This window comes from Notolepis coatsorum (genome assembly GCF_963971535.1).
Source record: "Notolepis coatsorum genome assembly, chromosome: 9".
In the NCBI taxonomy this organism is placed as follows: Eukaryota; Metazoa; Chordata; class Actinopteri; order Aulopiformes; family Paralepididae; genus Notolepis; species Notolepis coatsorum.
This window is the reverse complement of record NC_140173.1, coordinates 107,381,740-107,388,504: the sequence shown is the minus strand read 5'-3', so window position 1 is coordinate 107,388,504 and position 6,765 is coordinate 107,381,740.

The window sequence follows — 6,765 nt, the reverse complement described above, 5'->3', positions numbered from 1 at the left end:
TGTCAAATCTCATCAGGATGAGCCTTCTATGAATTCTTTCAAAAGGTTCTGAGATTAATTCAATGTTTTATCCCCTATCAAATAAGACAACATATATAACACAATCATATATAATATACAACATGTATTATGATACATAAAATATTTGATGTACAGTAGAATATATCAAATATTACACACTTGAGTAAGGGATTCTACTGCTCGACAACATCATGGTCACCAGTGATGTTATCTGGGACACTGAATCCTCACGTTTTGTGTTAATTACAGCTCAATGAAATTATAAGGTAGGAGTCCCTATAAGACAGGGTATTGCTATACTCATTTATGTCATAATCACAGCACGGGCCTACTTCACTCCCCCTCCTTTTCCCCTCACGTCCTCCACACGCTCCTCTTCATCCCCCTCTCCATCCACTGCACACTCCTCCTCATCCTCTCCTTCTCCAGTCACCCCTTCCTTTACCCTCATACGCCCAGCTGTACTTCATGATCCCCCTAATTCGCACGCGGTCAGGCACCCCACTCTCCACAGCTGCACTCAATCCTTCCCTGATGGGGGGACTACTTCTACACCTCGACGCTGACCAGAAGCTGTCGTGGTATTGATTACCACTACCCAGGTACGACGTCTCTGCCTGAAGCTCTGCTGGTTTTCAACCTTGTATTTGCCTACTCTAACCTGTTCTCTCCTGTGCCCCAAAGGACCGCCGTCCCTGCCTGGACGTCTCCTGTCCCCGAAGAGGAACACTTGTTCTCCCGCTGCAGCCCAGCAGCTTCCAAGACAAGCACCAGGACCGCTTGCTCGCTCGCCGCCGCCGCGGCAGCCACAAGACAGAACATAACCCTGTTCTATTCTCCCCAATTCCTGTGTTGCTCATCTGACAATTAAACACCCTTGAAACCGCTCCTTTCTCCTCTCGTGTGTTCAGCAATTGGGCTGTGCTCCAGACCCAAGTTCTCACAATTTAACCCTATTAAGAATTACAGTGGTTCCATCATTGGTTCCGTGATTGTGATAAATTAGCAGCTAATTATCATTCAATAACAACTTTGGCTCTATAATATACACATCAATCTAAAAAATGATGTTTCCCTTTTTCAATAAATAATTGTTTTAACAACAGGGAGAGAAGGGACATATTTCATCTGACGTCCATGTCCCACAGATGCCTTGTAGCTCCACGTCAACTTTCCAAGAACTGAGAAAAGCTGGATGATTTTACCACTGACTCCATGTGCATTTTATTTTTTATTTTTACATTTTTTTTTAGTGTTTATCGCTTTATTCTACTGGGCAGTCCAGTAGAGAGAGAGAGAGAGGTGAAACGGGAGACAGAGTGGGGGGAAGACATTCGACAAATAACGACAGGTTCGGGAATCGAACCCGGGTCGGCCGTGCCGCGACTCAGCACGTTATGTGGTTCGCCACTGGGGCGCCCTGTGCATTTCTTATATTTTATATGAATAATCAGCAGTTTGGCTTGGCCCGAGGGTCATGAATTATTTTCTACACGACATTACTGTAGAATAAATCGAATAAAAAAAGATTAATTGAATGGAATCATAGCTGCCACTAATTTATCTCAAACTCTGCCCTCTTTCCCTGATGATCCAATCACAACTGTTGCTTTCCTTGGTCAAGCTAAGATATGGTCAATTATGGGGTTATTCCTGTGGGCCCCCTTTGGGACCCTGAGCAAACCACAATGCTGTTGTTGACCCTTTGATTACCCACTTCTAGCTTTAGTTACATAAAGTATATTATTTATTTGTGTATTTTCTTATTTGGCTGACAGATAAAAGTGTCGACTTTTTTATCCCTAGCCCTATTTGCTAGAGAGAGAGGTTAGGGGTGCACATTGTGTCAGACCTTATAAGGGCATATAGCCACGCCCCCTTTAGTTTCATTGCTTGTAACCACGCCCCTTTTTTAGATGATTTATGACCCCCTAAGTCCTGCCCCCTTTTCTGATTGGTCGAGGATTCAAGGAGGCGGGACATCCGGTTTCGAGGGGAGGGACATCTGGTTAAGGAAGGAGAGGGGTTATAAGGGCGGGGACATCCGGTTTCAGAATTTTTCAGATTTTTTTTTTTTTTTCAGATTAAACATTTCAGATTAAACATTTCACAATATGTATTTGTGTATCTTAAAAATATAGTTTTACAATAAGTATTCCAAGGTTTTCAGATTAAACATTTAAGAATATGTATTTGTGTATCTTAAGAATACAGTTTCACAATAAGTATTCCAAAAGTCTTAAGAATAAGTGTGTGTGTGTGTGTGTGTGTGTGTGTGTGTGTGTGTGTGTGTGTGTGTGTGTGTGTGTGTGTGTGTGGTTTAAGTATATGTATTTGTGTATTCCAAAGTCTTAAGAATGTATGTGTGGGGGTATATTTTTAAGCAAAAATACAATATGTATATCTTCAGAATAAATTTAAGAATAAGTATTATTCTTCAGAAATGTTCAATAGCCGTTCTGTCAGTGTGTAGATTTGTTTGAGTAGAAAGAAAATGTGTGTGTGTGTAGAAAGAATTCTCCCCATGCTGTGTGTGTCTCCACTCAGTAGACTGAATATCTCTCCCTCTCTGTCAAACTGTTGGTTCTCTGAAATTCTGAAAGTGACACCCCCTTCGTGGTCGTGAAGGAGGGGGTTTCATGATGGAGGTTGGTCCCACCCTCTCTTCTGAAATGTCAGAGTATTCAGCTTCTGTCATTTCCAAAAGATTTACAACATGTCTTACTTCTCCTTTCTGCAGAAAAAACTCGCAGCCCCCTCAAAAAGGTGTGACGGTGTGTGCATGTCTGTTTGGCACAATGGTGCTTAGAGCTGTGAAAAAAGATTCTGAAAGTGACACCCCCTTCGTGGTCGTGAAGGAGGGGGTTTCATGATGGAGGTTGGTCCTGCCCTCTCTTCTGAAATTTCAGAGTATTCAGCTTCTGTCATTTCCAAAAGATTTACGACGTGTCTTACTTCTCCATTCAGCAGGAAAAAAACGCAAGGTCCCCCCCAAAAAAAAGGTGTGACGGTGTGTCTGTTTGGCTCAATGGTGATTAGAGAGGTCTCTGTCATTCTGAAACCTATAATGTTTTTTTTCAGAAGACCTAGCAGTATCGCTGATGGGGGCATGTAGTTAGTAATAAAACAGGGGTGTGTATGAGGGTGTCTTCACAACTTAATATCTCGGTGAAAGAATAAAAAAAAGAAAATACAATTGGTTTCATTGCTATAAGCCTAAGGCACCAAGTGCTCACACTCCATAAGACAGATTAAAGTGCTCCCCACGTCTGGGTTAGTATCAATATCATTACCCTTCTTTAAGTTATATTGTATTATTATTCACATTAATTATTACACATATATTACACTATATGCGATAGCTTAAAGAGCTGTGTTGAAAATATAGAGTTGTGTTGAAAATAAAAATGTCTGTTTCTCGCTGTGTCTCTGTTCGAGGGGTGTGTATGAGGGGGAGGGGGTGTCTTCACTTTCTAATATCTCGGCGAAAAAAGAGGAAGCAGGCCTCCTTAAAGTAAGGCCTGGGTTCTAGTTCATTTTTTATCCATGAAAACAGACACAGACACACACAGTCTTCAGACAGCGAGAATGGCTATAGACAACGGTATTTTAGTAATTGAATGTGTTTTTTATTGATTCACGATACAATTAATATACCTTAAGAATATATTTTAAAACCTTGATCTCTCTAAATTACAGCATCATACCACGGGCAATACTCTGGTGCATTACTATCTTATGGTAAGTAGAAATTAAGGAATACGATTCTATTTTTAAAAGAGTTAAATCCTATTCTGTGTGCGCTGGTGCCTATTATAACGGTGTGGCTTTTTTTTCTTTTTTCTTTCTAAAAGCAGGAGACGCCTTACAGACAGGACTTGATACGATCAAATGGCTAGATTCAATTGCAAACGGTACGTTTTTATACATTTATACGGTGAGATTACAACAATGTATTTTTACTTAAAGCCTACCCATAACATGTATTTTGTCTTTTAAAACTTTTACAGATGGAAGCGCATGGCTGGAGATGGATGATGACACCTCTGTAAAAATCGAGGGAGAGATTGCTGCCTTTGACAAATATTGTGAGTGTATAAACATCCTCAGGTATAATTATTATATTGTGAAATCAATAAAAGGCTAATTATGACATTCGTTTCTACACAGCAAAAGACATTGCAGCCGATTGGAACCCGGAGACGCTCTCAGAACTGGATCGGTTCGACAAAGAAGCTATAGGCCATATATTGGAGGCCCTCCACCGTGATCCACCCGTCAGCCCGCAAGATTTTAATGACGACTGGGGCGTGGACATACTAGCCCAGATCGACTGCATCGAGAAGACAGGTGTGTATGTGTGTGTGTGTGTGTATGTATGTGTGTGTGTGTGTGTGTATGTGTATGTGTATGTGTATGTGTGTGTGTGTGTGTGTGTGTGTGTGTGTGTGTGTGTGTGTGTGTGTGTGTGTGTGTGTGTGTGTGTGTGTGTGTGTGTAAAACGATTATAGTATTAACTCATAGATACAAAAAGGTCTTTATTCTAAAACTTTATTCTAAAACTTTTCTCTATTCTGCACAGCCAACATTAACGACGACGATTGGAACCCAGAAACACTGCAGGAGTTAAATGCACTTGACCAACAAGCCCTCGAGGACCTCGTCGCTCTCCACACCCCGAAGGCCCTCGACGACCGTCATGTCTCCAGCGAACCCAAGGCCTTCATTCCTCCCCAGCCATTGAATCCTGAAGCATCATACTCTACGAGATACAGACGTATAGTATTATCATGCCATGCCATACTTCATGGTGCTGTACTATATAACAATGATTTTCGCAGATACAGGCATCTTAGAATGTAGCTAACCTATGCGGGGCATTCGTTTTATTTTATTTATTTTTATTTTTATTTTTTTGTAAAGGCCTATAACTAATTATGGAGGGGGATTTAAGCGATGTAGATTGTTCAATGTATGATACGACCTAAATGGAAGCCTATCTGAATACTGATGAACCTAACCCCCTGCTATGCGGCATAGATCTAGAAAATCTAGAAATCACCAATGCCGACGTACACCCTCCTGATTATCTTCATACGATAGAGATGATTAATACGCTTAGATCCGAAATTGAAGCCTATCTGAATACTGATGAACCTAAACCCCTGCTATTCGGCATAGATCTAGAAAATCTAGAAATCACCAGTGCCGATGTAGACCATTCTGATTATATTCATACAATAGAGATGATTAATACGCTTAGAGGTATAAATAATACGACACACAATACCCCGGTAACTGAAATCACGGCTTCCATACAAACAGCCCCATCGTCGATCGAAAATGATTCCTTATTATCTGCTATACGTGAGGCAGAAGGTAATATTCTAGCGCTACGCACAAATACGTCGATCGAAAATGATTCCTTGTTAGCAGCTATACGTGAGGCAGAGGTTAATATTCAAATGCTATGCACAAACAGCTACGATGATGACAGCATTCCTATAGATTCTATGGATATGGAGGAGTTATTAATAGAATTAGATGAAATACAAGCAACGGTGGCGCGTCCCGTACCAACAACCTCTAATGAGACACGCATACCATCCACCCTCTTGACACCTCCCTCAAACGCAGAGAATCCTACTATACAAACTGGTAGAGGTCGTGCTACAATACATCGCCGTGGACGTTTTAATAACATAGAGTTGAGAGAATATTTTAACTTAAACCCCACGAAGGGTGTACCAGACTACGATGCATTCCATAATAATATTACGGATACCATGGAGCGCATTCTAAGTAGAATACAGAGCGAGACAACAGATGGAGACTTTATACAGGTTTCGTTAATAGGTGACGGTTTGCACGACGAGGTTTATAGAAACCTACATAAAGGTTGTGAAAGTCTTGATGAATTCTACCTGATACTCGAGCAGATAGTGCAATCAAATCAAGCATTACTCGCAGATACAACCTTACAACTGATGGCCCAGATCGTACACGTGCCTACGGGGGAAGGGAACAGAAGAAAAATCGACGGTCTACTAGATAGCGAGGTCCTCGCCAAGAAACGTTGTTACTTAAACATCATAACAAACCGCGACGATCAACAATGCTTTGCCACGAATGTTGCATTACTCTTAGATCCTTCTATAAATCAGGATATTGCCTACCAAAAAGGCAATGATTTACACACACTTGCAAATCTTCCTGAAGGAGGTGTGAGTTTCACCGATATACAGCGCTTCGAGCGGGTTTTAAATCGTTCAATAGTCGTATTCTTTCGAGATGATAAAGGTTTCTCGCATTATAATTCGGGGTTTGAAGGATCGAACCCCGCTCTCCATCTATTGCTACATTCCGGGCATTACTACGGAATAACCAAACTGCAGGCTTTTCTAGGCACAACGTACGTGTGTCCGGGGTGTTATGCGGGGTACACACGTAAAGGTGGACATTCATGTAAGACTACTTGTTCCATATGTCACCACGTTGATTGCCATACAATGCCAAAAGCGCTACGGAAATGTAAAGATTGCAAGCGGATTTGTCAATCGTCTTTCTGTTATGACCAGCACAAAGCAAGGCGTTCGACCGTGCTAAAACAACGATCTGTTTGCGAAGCCTATAAAAAATTTGTAAAAATGTGGTGATCTGTTCTACATCGCGGCCTCGAAACCAAAAGAACACGTGTGCAGGATGGCTTCCTGTTACACATGTAAGGACCCTTTACCTAACGAG